The following is a 23421-nucleotide window of genomic DNA, read 5'->3' on the forward strand; positions in this document are numbered from 1 at the left end:
TGGAGGAATAGACCCTCATTAGGCAGAGAATACAAACATATCTACATGGGCAAGAAGAAATGTGAGGCAAAATACATTGACAACGTGAACGAAGAAATAAGTGTAATAAAACAATACGTGAACAAATTCTATCATATAGATCCTAGTGTGTCTAAACACACATTCCAAGTAGCAAAGAAACATAAATTAATAAGCTGATATTGGTTCATGTTTTCTATGCTTTACATTTGAAACAAAAGGGAAATGGCACAAGAGAGAGAGGGAAAAGTATTAATCATAGTATTTTGTTAGCCGATTTCAGTTACAAAAGTGGTGAATTTGCGATAAAACAGTTACAATAAGTTGTTTGTTTATGGGGCCATAACACTGACTTGGTCTCTCGTTTCATCCTCGTAACTTACTTGTTTTATACATGTATAACTATTACAAAGTTTTTACGAGTCACAAGACGAGGGAAATATGATATCTCAATATGTGCACGAGTCCGAATATATCGTGCATTGTACAGAACAATGTTTTTTTACCTCCATTTTGTTTCATTGCAAAATACCTCTTTTTGAAAATGTCTTATATATTTTCAACTAATAAATGAATTATGTGCATGATAATGCCATGAACTGTATAATATGTAAATTGTTTAAACTGGGACAGGATTCATAGCTTTCCTGCCCAATCTCAAATGTATTGTGTAAATATTGTTCATCATAATGTAAACTTTTTTATTTTTTTATGCAAATTATTTCAAAGAAAACGCGAAATGTGATTATATAATATATTCTGAAAAGGATGCAGTCAATTTCGTTTACAAATCGCTTTCAAATAATTTCCAAATATTTTTGTCGATTATTTATCCTTGACGGTAAAAGAGGAATGTCATACGCATTCAACTGTCTGTAAAAGAAAAATAATATTAGATCATACAATGTCCAATAGAGGAAAACACTGGACGACAACAACGAAAATTAGAAGGCCCCAATTGTATGCAAATAATTGGTATACTTTTATAATAGTTGAATAGTCTGTTGTCAATAAAGTGTTTCGACTTTCTATATTAACTTAGAAAGCAAATCATTTAATGTTTGTAAAAGGTTTGATTGTAAATATTAGTTAAAATTACATCATATGGAATTGAATAATTGTGATGAATAAAGCGTTGTTTGTAATTTAACATTCTATAGTTAAATCAAAGATATCATTCGATAGGGACAGTTGTAATCAACTAAAAGCTTTTGAGAATTTTACTTCACCCAAAGCATGTTTATACTGAAACAAAATGATTCCAATGAATCTTCGATTAAATAATCAGTTCGCTATAATAATACATAAGCAAATGAGAAAATTTTATTTGCAATATCGTTTAGCGATTTTCCGTACAGAGATCGTTTCATTTATTATTTTAGTTGTTGTTGTTGTAGCGATTTTGACCTCTCTGAAAGTAAGTATGCCATAAAGAGTCGTTTTCCTTAATAAAGTTGCTGTTAATATTGTCGGTTGCTAATTTAAAAGTAAATAGGCTGAACATTCTGATTCTTTTTAAAAATATTGATAAACCTAGCAAAATGCTAATAGCATTGATTAGTCTATTGTTTTCACTTTTGAATACAACATTATTAATACCTTATTCAATCAAAAAGGTCTTTTTTAATCAATCGTAGAACCATTGTCATTTGGTCGTTTGTCATTAACTATAGTATCAATTTGCTCATTTATAAAACATGTGTTTGTTAAAGCACATGAATAAGAAGCTTTCCAAACTCCATGAATAGGGACGTAACGATATTTACATTGCGCATAACAAAGTAGCGTCTAAGCGCTTTAATATTATATTTATGACTTTAGGTCACAGTGATCAAATAAAGAATATGTAAATAAGTGAGTTTATTGAAAGAGACAAGGTGCGCCTAATAGGTTTGTCTACTCTTGTCATTGTGATCTAAGTAATGTTGAAGAGTATCTACCGGAAAGCCACCCCGGTTATTATTTGAAAAGCTATCATTTAGATGACGTTTGTTTATACCTACCATTGAAAATCAATTTATGTTATTCCAAATGGAGCGACAAGTAACACACGTATGTATTCAGACAGCTTCGCTCTTTTATGTCTAGGCAAACAGATCTGAAAGAGCAGCTGGAAACAAATGGACGCGTGCATCCCCATGTAGTCTCAATTATATTTAATAATACGCATAAACCACGGCGAAGTAGTGCAATAAACCCATTTAATAAAATACAATATTTTTTTTAACTGCACACCATTCATATTATAGTTATGTAATAAAAAGAATATTGAAGTGGGTAGATTCAATACTTAATTCATTGAGTATTGCCAGAGGCTCGCAAAATATGTTTTTTTCCAACTTGATTAATAACTTTCGTATTAAATCTACATTCATTCAATATCCTCTTTGGGGGAGGGGGGGGGGAGGGTGTTTTTGACAATTGAACGGCAGCAGCAGAAAATTTTGCTCATCCGGTGAGCGCCGTCGGGTTTTAAGTACTACTTAAAAGCTAACAGCGTCTGGACGATAATTTTTGGGGTCATTGAGTTGAAAAATTCATCTGGCGGCGATCGCCCGGTCGCCGGGCGGCATCCGGGCGATGTTTTACGGATCGATGCTTGTTTTATATACAAAACACCGTCAGAGTTGGCGAACGAGTAACGCCGGATACCTGGACGATTCATGCACAGGCACCGGGTGGTCATCGTTTTCTCTTACGACGTTCGCGCGGCTCGAGTTTTTTGTAATTGCGGCTTGAGATTTTTGTAGTTGCCTAAAATGTATCATTGAATTTTTTTCCATTCAATTCGAACAAGAACATCTACGCGGATTAGTATTAAGGAAAAGGCAACCTTCAATCTTTGCATTATTTGCTTGGTCTTCATCTTGTCTCTATCAGCTGCCTTCTTTGCTGGCATATTGACCACTGACTGATTTTTAAAAGAATATCGCGAAATCGTCAAAGTCGACGATGTTTTAAAAATGGTTAAATCGGGCGGCAGACATTTTATTTGTGATCTAGGCATAACTTCATATTCATAATAATATAATAAGCTTGTTCAAAACACGAAAGAAATGTTATAATGAAATATGAAATTTTTAATAATGATCTTTGTTTCCATTTAAGAATATATCTTCAAAAAAATGTAACGCAATTCAGTGTGTATGGCTATTTCTTTACTTTTATTTCGAACGGACTGCAGCTAAACTCTGATTGTTAGTGTGTACAAAAGAATGCGCACATGCTATTGTTGAATATTTTTTTAATTTTGTTATTACGCAAACCTTCTACTCAGGATGTTTATCATATGGTTAAAAGAACAGGGCACGATTTGATTTTTTTGTTTAAACGTCTAAAAGGTCTCATAAAAACCTTTTATTTAACACAACTTTTAATTTTCTGACTTCCTTTCAGGGAGGGACCGTACGCTGATGTTGTAAGAACTCGTGGTTCGACCTTGTTAATATTATGATAATGTAATGTTAAAAAATATGTTTCAATCAATTTTATGACTCAAAGCAGGATTAAAGGCAATATATTTAAAGCTACAATTGCTTTAAATATGCACCCTTGTATAAAAATTCTATTCAGACCAATTCCTCATCTCGTACCTATATTCATAACAGGGGAATTCCAGGAACCTCAATACGATGCGTAATTTTCTTAGATCGTTTTCACTTTTTCAAAAAAGAAACGTTTCTATGGTCGCAACATGTGTTGAAGAAAGTTCTGAAGTTTTGGAAAGAGGTACAGTAATTTGTTATTGGCAAATTATAATTACCTCAGTCATATTTTGCTTCAGTTGCGATTAATTAATTAGTTAGATTATATTGATTTAGTATTTATATGGAAGTCAAAATTATATGTTGCTGATGTTGCTATAAAAAAAATTCACACCCAGCGCTACTTTCTGCAGATGATGAACATTTTATAATACATCTACGAATAGCTTATAAAAATTTACAATTTATTAGTGTTTAATATCATTTGCCGACAAATGAAATCACTTAATTTTCCAAAAAAGAAAATCCCTTTGAATCGTATAGACAGGCACATTGTGTCACTTATTTATCCAGTCGAGTTTGGAACAAAATGTGCACGTGCTACATTTGTAACTGAATTTAGTAGTCCTGCCTTGTTAGGACGACGTGACATTGGTAAAATTCTAAGCGAGAACTAGGTCAATCATATAGGTCTTTCAAACAATCAATCAATTACCGCCTTAAATGGCAATATCTAATTGCCTGGAAAAATATAGACAAACCGAAACATATTGGTCCTTTTGAACTAATATATATAAATCACAAATGGACGATGATTTCATTTAAACATTTATCAATTAATGTACACGGTAAGGCACATGAAGGGTAAAGTATGGTGGCTGATTTGTGCCATTCGTGTTTCGCCCCGCGACCCCGCCAAGCGAAAATTCGAAAATTTACAAGTTAAAATGGCGGGGCGCGCAGCGAAAACACGCTAATTAGCGAGGGCGCGGGGCGAAGTTTAATAAATAAAACCTCGCCCCGCGGGTGCGAGGAGCGAGATTTTAAAAGTAAAGTGTCACCGTGACTAATCTTTTCACTTTTCACATTGTTAAGAGACATGGGTGTTATGTCAGTACATTGAACATGGAAGTGTTTTCAAACTCTCAGCGACAAAATAATATAGAGAAAGGCTATGTTTAATATTAACAAAAATCATTCCCGTCGGACTCTGATAATTTTCAGAACATTGCAACATTGAAGAAATTCAGCGGTACACGATGTAAAAAGTGTGCATCCTGTCACCAGATTTACAAAACTTATAAATTGAGGATGTTGTATAAATTACTGTTTTATATTGACACTTTGAAGTCAATTAAATTATAGTTTGATCAAAGCAGTAGACAAATCTTATTAATTGAGGCTCTTGTAACTAGCTGACATACTCCCAAATATTCACTTCGAGATTGACAAACCATAATTCAGCTAGAAAAATGAAAAAAATGTATTTAAGTAGCCTTATAAAACATTAAGATCATCAATCATTACCATTAATTAATTATTCATTTCATTATTGACTCTGTTATTATTCTGAATATAAAAACCATTTAACTGAATTAACTTTTTTTCTTTCTTTTTCTTTTTTTTAAAAAAAAAATAGTTCTTGTTCGTGTTCTTTGTTTGACTTTTGTATATTCTGTTTTTCTCTGCAAACAATTCAAACTGCGTCTTTCAACTTTTTTGACAGTGTTAATAATACAACTTCATAACGTATATTGTTGTTACACAATTAAAAATATATTTTAGTGTGTCGATGTGTACCAATTTAGCGACGATAGGTATGTAGGGCGGAAAATAGGCCATATTATATATTAAACGACTATATCCCATGCAGAGCTTTTTTTTTTAATTAAAAAATGGCTCCATACGTCTGAAAGAAGACATTTTAAAATAACTGTTACTTTCCACGAAGATGTATATAAGTTCACTGTTAGGGCCAGGCATAGTGCCGCCAATTGAAAATAGAATGTGAGATTTGACTAAATCTCTTGCGTAGTCCTTTTTATTTTTAACGATGTAATTTTGCAATGTTTCTTTCTTAGAGCTGAGGTTTATCCAGTGCCACTGACCGTAGCTGAAATTCTTCGAAAGAGAAATTCAATACCAAAACGTGGTACTCTATCTGTTTTAAAGAAACACGACGACACAAGATATCTAGTCAAATCTGACATGATTACAGGCGACCATTTAGCTACAATTGTAGAAATTCTTTTGATCTCATAGCTTCAAACTTCATCCAGCAATCAAATTAATTGAAACGGTTAATCAAATATATTTCAGACAAAACATGCTCGCTTCCATAAATATAAAATAATAGTTGGTTTAGCTTTTGTTTATTACCACGAATCAATCAAAATGAAAATTAATTTTTACCACTTCTTTCACTTAAATTCTTTTATCGGTTGTATGTAGCTTTTTTTATAAAAATGTTGCTCTTTGTAAATATAACAGTGCTCAATGCGGTAGGGAGTTTGTAGGCCAGTAATAGAAGCTTCTGTGTCATTAAATTGAAATGGTCACTAAGAGTAATACTGAAAAAAAACTGGATGAAAGAATTCCGTAGTATAATAAAAAAGTAATAAGCAGTTGGCGAAGAGGATTTCGGCAAATAGGTAACAAATAATACGCGTATTCAAACGACACTAAGTATAACACTATGTAATTATCTCTACTTCTTGAAAATATAATTCATATAAAGTAATAAAACTACTGGGGGACGATGATATTGTTCATTTCAGTGATTATTGTCGCTAAAGCAAATGGTGTTTTTGATCGATGAAGAACATCTATCTTATACTTTGATGAAACACAGTGGATAATTATACGAATTCACTGTACCAGGTCTTGTAAGCCTAAACAATTCAATGTGAACCGTGTCTGTAGATTGTACAAGAACCTGCTTCTTTTAGCCTAGAACCTTTCTTGCGAAAATAGGAAATAGACAAGTTTGATACGGGTGATTTTTAAGCGCGTTGATACTAAACATATGTTTCATCAATAGCGTAGTTATATTCATTTTTATTTAGTACTATTTTGAATGTGTTTATTTAATCATTTGTTTATGTATTTATCCATTCATTATTTTGCTTGTGAATATTTAGACGTTATCTACATTAGTAACACAGTATAAACGGTAATTGTAATTTAATGAAATAATCATGGAATCCGTTATATAGTTAAAAAAGTTATAAGTATTTTAACGTGTTGGCTACATATTATAAAACGGAAAATAATAAAAGATTCGATACGTTTAAAGGAATGTTGGAAGACAAAATTAATGGTAACAAAAATTACTGGACCAATGAAACAAGACTTTTACTAATTCGGGATTCAAACAACGGTGTTAAAGACTATAATGTGCGTCAACTATTACCGGATAATAATATTTGGAATATGGTATCGTATGGTGACCGGTTGCAGCCATTTCAAACCCGCAAGAAATTATATCGTTTTATCATAAAATGTCGCGGGCAACTTACAATCCCGCGAGATCTTTTGTCGAAATCGTACCAAATATCGCGGAGAACATATAAACCTCGATATTTTATAACACTTGTTGGAAACAGCAATGAACATTTGGACTCCATTGGCCAGTAGCGTCCATGGTTTGGCTCTGCATTTTATTCTCGTATGTCTATAAAAAGTCAAAAAGCTGAAAGAAATCCACTACATTATTTACAATTGTTGTAGGAACTCTACAAAAGTCGAGGGGAAAGTTATAGTCTGCGTATTGTGTGTTCCTTAATACATGTAACGGTCTCAAAAAATTTTGCGGCGAGTATTAGTAATTTTCAGCAGCGACTTTTGTTAGACATTGCATAAAAAGTCGAGGTTTAAAGATCAAAGTCGACTTTTAACAAGGTATGCATCAAAACAAAATAACGCAAATTAAAATGGCTACCTAAAGTAGGCAGATGTTTGCGTGGCTTAGTATACCATGTAGACATAAAATGTCGCGGTTTCCTTCGTTACTTTTTTTCGACAGAAGTGTCACAAAAAATCTTTAGAGATTCCATAAATTGCGACATATTAAACAATTTCGCATAAAAAAATCTCGCGGACTTAAAAGTTGCCCGCCACATTTTATAAACTTACGGTAAAATTTCTTGCGGCTTTAAAATGGACGCTACCTGCCACCATATGTAATGTATTATTGTGTTTGTATTCTCCAAACACTAAGACGCAGATAAATAATTGCTTTTATTAAATGAATTTTAAACGTGATTTAATATTATTAACAAATATATTAAGTGAAGTTTTATCAGTAAATATAAGTATTCAGACAGACTATCTTTGGACATACGGAGCCCCTAAGGTGACATTTTCGACACTTTTTCCCCTGCATTTAATTCGTTTTTACGAAAAATTAATTCGTAATTACGAAATATTAATTCGTTTTTACGAAACAATAATTTGTTTTTTGAGAAATAATTATTCTTTTTTACGAAATATTAATTCGTTTTTACGAAATATTAATTTCAAAACTCAATATCGACAAAACGAAACAGAAACAAAAAACTGTCCGTGTTTGGATTTGAAGCACAGGACCCCCATTTTAACAAAATTTTCCTAGCGCGTGTATTATCACGGCAATTATTTTGGCGGCAACGCTATTAACAGGCGATTTTTTAAATTTATATACAATAGTGTTAAGTGGAGAAAAAATCACTATTTATATTGCATTGACATGCCTTATATTTAGTCAGGAACTTAGTTTCAAGACCTTCTTTAAAAATATTACCAAAACTCTTTGACATTCTAGAAAAATATAATTCGTTTTTACATAACTCGTTTTTACATAATATTATTTCGTATTTATAATTACGAATTTATATTTCGTAAAAACTAATCAATATTTCGTAAAAATGAATCAATATTTCGTAAAAACGAATCAATATTTCGTAAAAACGAAATAATATTTCGTAATTACGAATTAAGTTCCGGGGAAAAAAAGTTGGAAAATGTCATCTTAGTGGCTCCGTGATGATTTTTTTATTGTTTGTTTTTTCTCAATGATACTAGATTATATTTACTTAACTTTCATATCATGTATAAGCTTCTATACATGTATATACATATGTCACTGAACCGTTCACTACATTGGGGGGAGATGTTAAGCGGTCGAATAGCTCATTCGGTACAGCCGCGGAACAGTATTCCGAGGGTCCAGGGTTGGAGTCTCCCCATCAAGGTGCACATTTTTTTACCACGCTTTGACACATGTTTTTGTAAAATGCAGGGATTATTGAATGTAATACGGAGGTACTGTATGTGTACAAGTTGGAATTATTCTGTTTTAATCTATTTTTATTTCTTAATTTTGTAGCTGTTTTGTCAAAATGTATTACATCATGCAATGAAATATTTTTTTTTAAAGATGGAAGAAAGAAATTATCATGGTAATGTGTGAAGACGATATCATTTCGCTATTGTAACATGTGTGTTATTGAATGGAAAAAAAACCTGCTTTGATAACAAGCACATATTTACCCAAAATGACCATAATGCGTATATTTAGATAAAGATTCATACTATTTCCTCTAGAATTAGTTAAGTGTTATCACTAAACAATGCGTTTATCAGCAAACGGGTTTGTGTAACGAATTGTCTTAGCTTTGAACTCGGAGCTAAGATTTTTGAGTACAAAAATAAATGGTACTGTGCTACCAACATTATAGAACCCGGTCGACCTCATGAAACTGCAGGCATGCTTGGCACTATACTGGTGGCAAATGCTATTCGTTTTCGGAAAGTACCTTGTTAAGTTTAACTGTTTCTTGTCGTGGCATTAATCTTAAAATTGATATAATAAGTATAGATAAGACGTTGACATTGAACATAGTCAGTTCCTCTTTACAATGTTTGCGAATATAAGGTGGCGCTATGATTAACTGTCACGTATTATATAAGTTATTATGCATGTTGTTGCTTCAATACAATTTTGTAATGATTCCCAGAAGTGATGTTCATAATCAGAATCAGTTTTAACGTTCTACTAAACTGTGTTGAAATTTATACTAATATTGTTTTTATTTGAGCATTAAGAAATCAAATAATGATTAAACAAAACTGTTTACTTTAATTTACCCCGTTTATTCACGGAAGCGACTTTCTAACGTTTGTGTTTGCGTTGAAGTTTAGCAAATGGATGTTTCATTGTGCATATAAAACGAACATTGTTTTTGCATAATATATGCACGGCTGACGCAAATCCATTAAGATATCCATTTGTTTATCAATGAACTGATATATTTGAACCCAGCTCTATCTAACATGTTGTAAAATTTAGTCAAAAGTTCCTACATTTTTTTCCATAATATGCTACATGTATAAAATCTTATTTGTTCAGATGTAAAATTTATGCAAGTAATCAGCATATCAAATATTTGATTTAATACTTCAGCATTTCGCCATATTCCCCAGAATATATTCTCTATTCTTTATTTAAATTCAAAACTTTATTTAAATATTTTTGTTCTTCGTAACATTTTAAACAAAATCATTTGGAAAAAAAAAACTTACTTAAATCGAATACTAGTTAAAAACAATATTTTACTTTGTAATAGAAATTGTTTGGAGTTATGAAACAATCTTGAAACAGAAGTTTTCTTATTCTACTACTCTAGATAATAATGTTCTAACAAATTTATTCATTTTAATTATTTATCTGATTTCCCTTCTCTGTATTATTCTAACCAAATACGTGCATATTTTTTATTGCAAGTACATTATGTGTGGAAAGGAATTTACATATTTTCCAGCACTATCTTATTTTTTTTCACGCAAATTTCGTAAATGCAAGTTCTTAAAATAAATAGATTCTATTTTTTAAATAAATGCTTGTTCTTACATTATCGTGTTACCGTGAGACTCAGTGTGAACAACCAAACATACTCAGTAAAACTTATAAAATATTGGACCAGCAAATGAAAAACCATAGATTTACATCGGATTTATATAATTTCCAAAATAAAAATAAATATACATAAAAATAAAGCCATATTGACCAACAATGTACATATGTGAAAACCTTATGCATCAACAGTTATTTAGAAATTACATATCAGTAAAATTTATTCTAAAATTACAAAAAGATAGAAAAAACACAACACACAAGAAAAATAAATACCTTTGGAAGTCGTCACTGCTTTTTTAAAACTTCCCAGTCGTCTTGATTTTTTCCGAGGATTATTTACAAAAGTTATAAAAGTCTCGATAAAAATGAAATAGTTAATTCAATGCTGTTGTTTTAAGGACGTCTACGCATGCGCGTTTATGAATCCAGGTCTTTGATCTAGGTCACTAGCAATGTAATGGCTCTGAAACAGGTAACTTAAACGGTTATCTGTGAGTACACAACAACTGGATATATTTTGTTACCATTAAATAGCTTCTGCCAATAAAAATATTTCAATATTCCTTTTCACTGGTACTGACATGGAAATGTTGATCAATGACAAGTATATCTAAATATCGGTAGTATTTTAGATTTTATGTAAAATCAATAAGGGTGTTTTAATGTGAATAAAAAATCCTTTGTTTGTTGCAGTTGACCACAAAAGAGTCCTAGTAAATAACTTGGTTCCCAACCAGATGCCGAGTACTGTCTGTTTGAACTATTTGTGGCATTCAATTTTTTTCGGGGAAATTTGATAAAATACAACATAAACAATTTTCTTTAGCAGATGACGATTTTTTTCCTTAGCAAACAGAGGGTTTAACTAAAAGACAACACGACTTTGAAATCCTTGGATATGGGTGACAGCCGCATACCGAATGGAATTAGTCTCATGACTACGGAATAAAATCTAAATAATCTGTGCTCCTGTTTAAAAGCCTGAAAACGAAACGCAGACTGAAAATTTATAATTATATATAATATCGACTTAACATTTTGTTTTGTTTTCCAATAAATAGAGATGCATGGCCCGTTATACCTTCTGCTCTGTAATATTTTATACACATCGGAATATAGATACAAATAAAAATAGCAATCTATGCATATTAATTAGCGTGAGCGTACCTGGCATTTTACATCATAGATCTTTGGTTACAATTAAGTTTAACACATTAAAGCTACATGATAAGTCAAAGTACTTCAATAAAATAAAACTTGAGAAAAAGTACTAAGATGTAAGGAAAAGTAAAAAGTTTTAAGATTCAAAGTTCTATTTTAAATATAATGTGTTATTAATGACTGATTATTTAGTATTTACAACTATGTTTCTACTGCGTAACTTACGCAGTTAAGGCTATATATGCATATTTTGACCACATTTTTTGTTATTTACGTGGTTTGTTAGTGCCATTGATAATGTGTAAATTGCTTCCTTTTGGTTAATTCACAATATTGCACATTCAAATACATTTTAAAAATGTTCATTAAAATTAGCATGAATCTGGAGGCGTGTGCTTTAAAATTAAGCTCGGCGTCGGAATTCAATAACAGGCTTAGGTTGCATTCACTGTATTCAAACAGATTGCTGTTCTTTTTCATTCAATTCGATAATTGAATTTTGTGAAATGTTATAATTTGTTTGAACGACTGTGTTAAAAATAGATATCATCAATTAAAGATAATGAACACAAAAATCGATTGATTAGTCGAGTCCAAATTGATTCAGCAAACAAAATATGATTTCATTTACAAAATTAGTAAGGCCTCTGTTGAATTGACAAAATATCTTTTTTTGTGCGCTTAAAATGAAATTATTAAATTTTAAATATTTCGTGATTGCATACTCGTTGAGATACCAATAAAATGATTGTTTTTCTATGCAGAAGACTGTGTAATGAACTTATTTAATCAGATAAATACATTAATAAAGCACGTCTACAGTAAATATAAGTGATAAATGCTAATGTCCATGGACTTTGTCAATGTATATTGATTAGGCATTAAAATACTGAAAGCGGAAACGCATGGAAATTGTAAGAAAAATATTTTGAAGTTAAAATAAACAAAGGTCAAACAATTCTTTATGGAAGATGGAAAATAATTATTTAGTACTGCGATTGCAATGTGATATCCTGTTATTTAATTGATACATCTAAATTATAAATAATGCCTCTGAAAATAATAGAGTGCTTCCTAACTTTTTAGAGTGCGATGATTTTTTCTCTTAATGTTCGGACTTTAAATGTTACCTGTTTTTGTAATATTAATATAAAAGCAAACATAATGCGATAGCGTAATAACTTGAAATAGACAAGGTAACGCTTAATGAGGCATAAGGATGCTGAAAGAGGCGTAACATCGCATAAAATGATTAAGCTACTCGATCAGAGGCGTTAGTCGCAAAAATAGGGGTCATAGCGCGAAACAAAAGGCACAGAAATTCGTTATAACGACAAGTCAAGACAAATATCAGTAAATAAGGAGGTAATATCACCTTTTTATGATTCAACTACTATATTTGACATAAATGTTAACCATGGTAAGCCGTTTTATCGCGAGGACGAGCAAGGTGTGTAGGTTAAATGTTAAGGTTTCAGTAAGAAATCATAATACAACGATTGTTCAGATCAAATTTTGAATACTAGTATGCACTGTGGAATCTTAATTTATTTCATTTTGTACAAAAGTTCACAATCGTAATTTGCTACATGTCTTGCCAGTATTATCTAGCTAAAGGTCAAGGCCATCAGATTTAATTAAATGCCCAGGTACTCGGGACTTATCTTATACAAACATGGTTGTATATAAGTGATCTTATAACAAATGTTAACTAATCTGAAACGTAGTGGCACGTGCATGATGTAAATCTCTTGGTCAAACTTTGAAATTAGAAAGAACTGCTTGTCCGGAGCAAAACCTCTACATAAATAAAGGTACTTTTAAGTAACATGGTATAAATGTGCACCATCATGAGCCAGAGTCATGAGAGTTGCGTATAAAGTTCAAGGCCAGGATCAAGGGCCAATATTAAAACATTACTATATGGACAATTTTATTGTTCTGAAATGAATGAGTTATATCACATATATGAAAATCATTAGTCTTATCAGTTGTATATATGCAAGGTCAAGGTGAGCAGGCCGAGGTCAGCAGAAAGTAATTATTGAAGTTGTGTGTTTTGTCTTCTACACGCGTGTATAGATAAAGGTATTACTTGACGCATGTGTTACCAACAGAAGACAAAATTATGTGCAAATAAGCCAGGAATGTTAATCAAAAGTCAATGGGACACTTAAAGATCACATTTCTATGACAAACTGTGTGACACAACTTTTTTTATTGTTATTATTATTTTCATTTTCTTCTCTTTTTTTATTAAAAGGGAAAATGAATATACAAAAAACCAAGTAAAAACTTTCGAAAAATTATTAGTTTAGATCAATTTTGAACTTAAAAACATGCACTGATCATATAAAGTGAAATAATAAAGACGTAACTCCATCATGGAAAGGAATTAATATAAGTGTTATGCTTGATTTCCAATCCATATATATTGTGATGTAAAAATGTTACATGCTTGTAAAAATTGATGAATAAAATATGTTTAAACTAAAGATCACAGGATAGTGAAATTCAATAAAGATGCAGCATTACATAATTGTTCATTACTTTTAAGTATTGTTAAGCATAGGGATGTGCACAAAGTTCAGGTCCGTTTGGCTACAGTCAAGGTCATATACACTACACAGAGGTCCATGGCCATTAAAACTTTGTAAATATGAGCATTGGCAATTTAGTCATCATGTTTTGTAATATTTTAATATTAATATTTTTTTATAGTATTGACAGTTTCAAGTTTTTTTACCTTTGTCATTTGCGTTATTTGTGACAAAGTGTTTTCCTAACAAGAAACAGCGTATTACCTGTAGGAACCGGAATTTGGAATGGTATACATTTGAAATTACGTAAGTGAACACTTTGTAACATCTCCGCAAGTATTGGAGATGAATACCACTGTCTATTCAATGCAATGAACTATTTGAACTGAGAAATAGAATGTTAGATCTCAGTTACGTAAGACACCCAAATGTATTTAATTTTAAATCTCATAACTCATTGTAATGAATACTGACATTTTTATATTCACAAAATTTGACATTACATATTATTTCTACATACTTGTTTCTCACGTCCCTTGAAAATGCGTGTTATTTTGTGAAGATGATTGGTATTTTTCCATTTTAATACCATGCCTCTGTATGTACTGTAAGTATTTACTTTGTAATTATGCTATAATTTGTATACATGGATTTTGTTCTAAAATAAACTTTTAAGCAAACTTCAGGTGATACCAGAAACGTAACCGATGATCACCAACTGTATTCCGTTTAAAACTTGTTTGTTCATTCACATTACATTCAGACGTATTGTATAAGGTTTGAAAAAATATATTGTTTAGATTCGATTACCATTATTTGACAATGTAAAAACAAATAGTTCGAGTAAATTACTGTTATAAATTTAGGCACATGTTTCTTCCTTTTTTCGTAATATGCTATATAACACCGCACTTTTGGGTTCAACGCACGTTTCATTAATTTTATCACTTGAAATATTTAAACCTTGTGTTTACTCAAAGTACTCTGGTACATAAATTGTAGATGTATTCCTAAAATTAAAAGATGCTGCGAAAATATCCCGTTCTGTCAGTCATTTACTTGATAACTTTTGGGGCCATATTGAGCCCCATATTACATATGATGATGATGAAATGCAGATAATATTGTTTTCCAAAGAACTATAAATACTGTAATACTTAGTATACTCTATTGCAATGTTCTGGTAAAATATCAAGTTTTTCGATCGGACTATAAATAGTGACTTTTACTAATACATAATTAAGCTTATCAACAAAGTTTTTTGTAAGCTCCGTGACAACCGTTTACCACAGGCAGTTTTATGGGAAATCTTACATACTTCTTTAGAAAGAGCAAAGTTTTAACATGAATTTCATAATGTTAAAATAATGGTATCAGAGAAATGTAAGATGCTTGTTACCTGAATAAAGTAGCGATAAATGTGAAATAATTTGTCATAAAAGTAGTCAAAACAATGTAGTATTTGACTTCCATATAAAATACGAATTCACTATAACTGTACTCGTCCTTGCCAAAAAGCAACAGATGAAAAAGATGGTTCAGGTAATTGGCCAATGTATATTGTTTGGATGTTATAGAAGAACATCATCAATAAAAAACTTTTAAGAAAAACAAATAAAGCATAATGAGCCTTTAAAACGTTAGTTTAAACCCTCGTGGGGATCGATACCCCACAATCCCCTCTATACCCCCAGGGAGAATTTTACATTATTCTAAAGTTCCGCTCTTAATGTGCGTCTGCTTAAGCCGGTGCTTGGGGGCGTGGACGGTAACTTGCACTTTCCAGTACCGTCCATGAACAGGCTCAATCAAACCGAGCCTGCAACTTTTCAATTTTGCCGTGTTGGGCTTTCTTTAGGGATTCTGTTTTTATCTATTTTCTTAAATAGTCTATGATATTTTTTAGTACTGTGTGTACGGACTTCTACTTTAAGCCGCATCTTCACCTAGTCAAGTTTCTTATATGTCACATTTAGCTAAATAAATGGCTCTTTCAACATATTATCAGGCACATTTTTTACTGAAATGTTTTACTTAGTTTTCCCAGAATTTATACCTTTGTTTATGCTAAGTCTATCATATTTCAATAAAATATCAAAATAATAAAAAAACGGGAAAATGATACAATTAGCTAAAAACAATGGAGTTAATGAAAGGTGTATATTATTTTAAAATAAATGGAAAAATTGAGAAAAATATATTTTGAGCTTAATAATTGATACAAATTGTTTATTTGATGAAAACTTTTCACTTACTGATCAAGACCATTTAAATCTCTTTTGATTCTATTATAATTCAGGGCACATGTTTTGCGTCTATTTAATACCTTAAATTTGGTTTACCATTGGATTTGACTACAATATATTTTTTTAAAAACATAATGAAAATTAATTTTTATGACCCCAAAGTGCGGACGTTTGTCTGATGTTAAAAAATGCATATGTACCTGTTTAATACACTTTGGTGTTGAAACTGGGCCCCAAAGTGCGTAATGCACTTTTGGGTCGAACCCCAAAGTGCGGTGTTACAATGCTATAAAATCGTATTTGTTCAGATGTAATAATTTATGCAAGTAATCAGCATATTAAAGATTTTATTATAAACTTTGGCATTTCTCAATAATACATTACCAGATTATATTATTTCCAAGCAGTTTCACAGCGTTGTAGCGAAAATTTCGTTTAAGTAAGTTTGTAAAATAAATATTTGTTATTTTTGAAGAAACCTTTGTCCTTACATAGAAGTTTATTTTGTGTGTCCGTGAGCGTGAGCAACCAAAATACTCAGCAAAACTTTAATTTATTATTAAATCTTGGTTTAATCCCTTCAATGTAGCTCCAATATGTTTGACCTCAAAGCAAATGAAAAACGTTTTATATAATTTTAAAAATATATGATAACATTAACCATAAATGTACATAATTATGTGTACAGATCAAAAATCAACAGTTACTTAGAAATAACATTCATAATATTATATAAGTAAAATCAATTCTGATAATAAAGAAAGAAAACAACAAAACACAAGTAAAATAAATACCTTTGGAAGTTGTCACTGCTTTTTTAAAACTTCCCAGTCGTCTTGATATTTTCCTGAGTTCTTTTTTACAAAAGTTAATTAAAGTCTCGATAAAAGTGGAATAGTTAATTCAACGCTGTTATTTTAAGGACGTTTACGCATGCGAATTGATATTCGCATTGACATTTATGAATCCAGGGCTATGATCTAGGTCACTAGCAATGCTATGGCTCTGAAACAGATAATTTGAACGGTTATCTGTGGGTACACAACAACTGGATATATTTTGTTACCATTCAATAGCTTCTGCCAATAAAAATATTTCAATATTCCTTGTCACTGGTACTGACATGGTAATGATGATCAATGCCAAGTTATATTTAAATATCGGTAGTATTTTAGATTTTATGTAAAATCAATAAGGGTGTTTTAATGTGAAAAATAATATTTTGTTTGTTGCATGTAACCGCAAAAGAGCCATGGTAAATAACTCGGTTCCCGACCAGATGCCGAAAATTGTTTGAACTATTTATGACAGTCAACATTTTTCGGGGAAATTGGATAGAATTACAAAAAAAATTTTTTTTTAGCAGACGACGATTTTTTTCTTAGCCTACAAAGGGTTTAACTGTCATGCCTAAAAGACAACACGACTTTGAAATCCTTGAATATGGGTGACAGCCGCATACCGAATGGAAGTAGTCTTATGACGGCGGAATAAAATCTAAATAATCTGTGCTCCTGTTTAAAAGCCTGAAAATGAAACGCAGATTGAAAATTTATAATTATATATAAAATCGACTTGACATTTTGTTTTATTTTCCAATCAATTGAGATGCATGGACTTTTATACCTTCTGCTCTGTAATGTTTATACACATCGCAATATAAATATAAATAAAAATAGCAATCTATGCATATTTATAAGCATGTGCATATTAGCGTAAGCGTACCTGGCATTTTACATCATAGATCTTTGGTTACAATTAAGTTTAACACTTTCAAGCTACATGCCCCCAGATGAATCAAAATACTTCAATAAAATCAGACTTGAGAAAAAGTACTAAGATGTAAGGAAAAGTAAAAAGTTTTAAAATTCAAAGTACTATTGTAAATATTATGTGCGATTAATGACTGATTATTTAGAAATTACAACTATGTTTCTACTGCGTTACTTACGCAGTTAAGGCTATATATGCATATTTTGACCATTGTTTTGTAATTTACGTGGTTTGTTAGTGCCATTGATAATGTGTTAATTGCTTCCTTTTGGTTACTTCGCAATATTACACATTCAAATACATTTTCAAAATGTTCATTGAAATTAGCATGAATCTGAATGCGTGTGCTTTAAAATGAAGCTCGGTGTCGGAAGTTAATAATAGGCTGAGGTTGCATTCACTGTATACAAACAGATTGCTGTTCTTTTTTATTCAATTCGATAATTGAATTTTGTGAAATGTTATAATTTGTTTGAACGGCTGTGGTAAAAATAGATATCATCAATTAAAGATAACGAAAACGAAATCGATTAATTAGTCGGATCCAAATTGATTCAGCAAACAAAATATGATTTCATTTACAAAATTAGAAAGGCCTCTGTTGAATTGACAAAATATCTTTTTTTATGCGTTTAAAATGAAATTATTAAATTTTAAATATTTCGTGATTGCATACTCGTTTAGATACCTATAATATGTTTATTTACCTATGCAGAAGAGACTGTTCTAATGAACTTATTAAATCAGATAAAAACATTAATAAAGCACGTCAGTAGGATTTCTGATGCTGTTTCGTTATTTTAAGATTATAGTCCAAATATTATATAGTTTAAACTGATTTATCATCCACTATGAATTAAAATGTATTTTATTGTACCTGACACATTAACATCTTATGATATGTGTGTGTATATCATGACATTTTTATATGTTGACTTTTTGTTTCAATTTTATCTATATGTGGGTTTAATGAACTTGTATTTAATTTTTGGGTACCATATGTCTTACCCTGCAAGTACATATGTTAATATCAATTGTTTGTAAAAAATTAAAGCATTTCTTGATGTAATTAAGATAAATGCTTGAGGACACCATGTTCTTGGAAAAAAGAAAATAAATACATTGATTCTGTGACAATGTTATAATACATTGCTACATATTGGTATATTAAGCATGCAGTTATTTTTAAGTATATTATCAATATACCAAATTAATTTGTACTTAGAAGTAATGATTTCAATCCATATTGTATTTATTTTAATTTTTGTTTAATTATATTTGATGGTATTTTTTAGTTTATTTATTATAAATTTCACTGTGTTGTTTATTCTTGGCAACACACTGTTTACGCATACTTATTTCATTACCACACTTAAACTGTTTTTGATATCTGGATATTCTAAATGTTATAACGTAGTTATGGAAAAATATCTCATATATGAACTTTTTTTTAATGTACATGATTTTTTAAGGAAAACTGTGATTGTTGTTTTTGACAATGGGTGAAATAAAGATATTTTCTTATAACTGTAGAGGCCTTAATGATACGAAAAAGAGGTCAGATGTGTTTAACTTTTTAAAAGATCGCAAAGCAGATATATTTTGTTTACAAGATTTGCATTTTACAGAAAATATGAAGAAACATTTATACAATCAGTGGAATGCTGAATGTTTTTTTAGCTTTTATAAATCAAATGCTCGAGGAGTTGGTATTTTATTTAAACGAAATTTAGACCTCAAAGTTCATCAATCCTTTGTTGATGGAAATGGAAATTATATTGTTTTAGATTTATCAGTAAACTCAAAACAATTTACATTAATTAATGTCTACGGTCCAAATACAGACCAGCCAAAGTTTTATGAAAATATTTTTCGCTTAATAGATGATATAAATAATAATATATTTATTTGGTGTGGTGATTTTAATCTAGTACAAGATAGAATTAGATTATGATAACTATAAATCGATAAATAATAACAAAAATTCTAGATCTGTATTGTTGAATTACATTGATCAAAAACGTCTCTTTGATCCATTTCGAGAATTAAATGGTAATTGCCATAAGTTTACATGGAGACGCACAAATCCAATTCAGCAAGCCAGATTGGATTTTTTCCTTATTACTGAAGATTTATTACCACATGTTAGAGGTTGTGATATAGATGTAAGCTATAGATCTGACCATTCTATTATAATTCTTAAAATTTATTTACAAAATATTGTACATGGGAAAGGTTTATGGAAATTTAATAATTCTTTATTATGTGACCTAGAATATTTAAATTGTATTAATGATAAGATAGATGATGTAATATTGCAATATTTGTTGCCAGTATATAATATTGACTGTTTGAAAAATCTCAATTATGAAGATTTACAATTTAGTATTGATGATCAACTTTTTTAAGAAACCCTGTTAATGGAAATTAGAGGGAAAACCATCTCTTTTTCTAGTTACAAAACCAAAAAAAGAAATTCTAAGGAAAACAGTCTCCTCTCCAAAATTCAAGACATAGAGACAAATATAAATGAAGAAAATAAGAAAACTTTATCTGATTTACATTCAAAACTGGAAAGTATAAGAACTGAGAAAATAAGGGGTCATATGATAAGATCAAGAGCACAATGGATAGATGAGGGGGAAAAACCAAGTAAATTTTTTTGTAATTTAGAAAAATATAATTATGCTAGTAAAATAATTCCATACCTACAAAATATAGATGGGTCTTTTATCTATGACCAAAAATCAATATTAAATGAGACTGAAAACTTTTACAGAAATTTATATAGTAATGCTGATGTTATTGGAGGAAAAATATTAATGATATTCTTGACAATACAAATGATATATACAAATTATCAAGAGAACAATCAAATAGTCTAGAAGGACTCCTATCTTTCTCTGAACTGTCAAACACTTTAAAAAATATGAAAAATGACAAAAGTCCAGGCTCAGACGGTTTTACAGCTGATTTTTATAAAGTTTTCTGGTCAAAAATTGGTCATTTTGTTTTGAGAGCAATAAATTATGGATTTAGAAATGAAGAATTGTCAGTGACTCAGAAGCAAGGAATTATTACTTGCATTCCAAAAGATAACAAGCCTAGACAATTTTTAAAAAACTGGCGACCAATTACCCTTTTAAATGTTGTTTATAAATTAGCGTCAGGATCAATAGCCAATAGATTAAAAACAGTTTTAGACTCATTAATTTCTTCTGATCAAACTGGTTTTATAAAAGGTAGATTTATTGGTGAGAACATACGTTTATTATATGATGTCATGAACTACACAGAAAAACATAAGATTCCTGGAATGCTATTGATGATAGATTTTGAAAAAGCTTTTGATACCTTGTCTTTTAATTTCATAAAAAACACACTCTCTTTCTTCAATTTTGGTCCAATGTTTAAACAATGGATATCTCTTTTTATGAAAAATGTAAAAACAGCTGTACAGTTAAATGGATTTCTCTCTGACTTCTTCAAAATAGGGAGAGGCTGTCGTCAAGGAGACCCCATAAGTCCGTATATCTTTATTTTGTGTGCTGAAATACTAGCAATTAAGATAAGAAATTCTAAAGATATTAAAGGAATCAATATAAATGATGTGGAATATAAAGTATCTCAGTTCGCTGATGACACTTCTCTTTTATTAGATGGTTCAGAAGCTTCTTTGAATAACACCTTAGATACCCTCTATACATTTTCTAAATATTCTGGACTTAAGGTAAATTTTGAAAAAACACATGTTATATGGATAGGCTTAAACAAATATAGTACTAGATCTATTAAAACAAAGTGGAAACTAAACTGGGGTGGCAGAGCTTTTAAATTGCTCGGTATAAATTTTCATGTAGATTTAGAAAAAATGGTAGATATTAATTTCACAGAAAAATTTAAGAAAATAGAAAATTGCATAAAGTATTGGAATAGGAGGGAGTTAACTCCTATTGGTAGAATTACAGTTGTTAAGTCAATTATATTACCACTTCTAACACAGTTGTTTATGTCTCTTCCAAACCCAAGTACACAAATACTCAAAGATATTAACAAAATGTTTAATGAATTTGTTTGGGGTGGCCCATCAAAAATTAAATCTAGTGTTTTAATAAAAAACTACAGGGAAGGTGGTTTAAAAATGATTGATGTATTTGCATATATGAAAAGTTTGAAATTAACATGGTTTAGAAGACTTCTCACTGGAAGTGGTAAAAAATGTTTCACATTGATTAGTAACATTTTTAATTATGACAAAGTTTTTAACTGTGGAAAGTGTTATGTAGAAATTGAATCTAAATCAATGTACAATTACTTTTGGAAAGATGTTTTGTTAGCGTTTATTGACTATATAGATATTGTGAAAATAACAGATATAGACCAGTTTGTTAACTGTCCATTGTTTTACAATAATAATATTTTGATAGATATAAAGCCTGTGTATGTTAAATCAATGTATGAAAATGGAGTGTTTTTTATCAAAGATATTATGCAAAAAAAATGGAAATTTTGTGAGTAAAGAAAATTTAGAAACAAAAATTGGTACAAATATGAATTTTTTAGTTTATGAAGGTTTGAAAAGTGCTATTAGAAAGTACACAAAGTCTCTAAAAAAAGAATATTCTAATACCAATGTATTATTGTCATCTATTCCCTTTTATATAAAACATATATTTTTATGTTGAAGTGGAACCTCTACCATATATAATGTATTCATTGATAATTGTCAAATACCTACATGTATATCAAAATGGAATGCTTATTTTAACATTGATGATACTGAGTGGAAATACCTGTTTGAATGGGTTCACACTGAAACTAATGATAGTTACGTTCAATGGCTTCAAACTAGAATCACCCATAGAATTCTAGGAACAAACTATTTAATGTCTAAAATGAAATTGACACAATCTGATAAATGCACTTTCTGCAAAGAAGAAAAAGAGACATTATCTCATTTATTCTGGAATTGTTCGGTTATAAAAACTTTTATCTCAGATGTGCAACAATTGCTAAAATGTCATAATGTTGATTGGAAGGTTGATTGTAAAACATTTATTTTAGGGTATCAAAAAGGTGATCAATGTCAATTTAATATTTTTTGTCTAGAATTAAAAAGATATATATTCTTGTGCAAGAGGAGGGAGATAATACCATCTTTACAAGGCCTTGTCTGCAGTTTAAAGCTAGCATCTTCAATAGTTAGTTATACAAAAGTTAAAAAATCTATGTACTCATTAGTTGATATGATAGCAAATAGATAGAACCTTTTTTGAATTAACTACTTATATATTACAGTCTGT

The 23421-nt window shown here is 30.4% G+C and overlaps 1 protein-coding gene across 1 annotated transcript in view; it reads right to left on the bottom strand.

Moving 5' to 3' along the window:
- Positions 1–10921, bottom strand: part of LOC132737790 (uncharacterized) — a 45248-nt gene extending 34327 nt beyond the window's left edge. Inside the window, exon 1 of the mRNA XM_060725137.1 lies at positions 10672–10921. The gene's annotated coding sequence lies outside the window, so the exon portion shown is untranslated. The remainder of the gene's footprint in view (positions 1–10671) is intronic.
- Positions 10922–23421: the final 12500 nt, after the last annotated feature.

This window comes from Ruditapes philippinarum, unplaced genomic scaffold, assembly GCF_026571515.1.
Source record: "Ruditapes philippinarum isolate M1 unplaced genomic scaffold, ASM2657151v2 ctg190_1_1_1_1, whole genome shotgun sequence".
In the NCBI taxonomy this organism is placed as follows: Eukaryota; Metazoa; Mollusca; class Bivalvia; order Venerida; family Veneridae; genus Ruditapes; species Ruditapes philippinarum.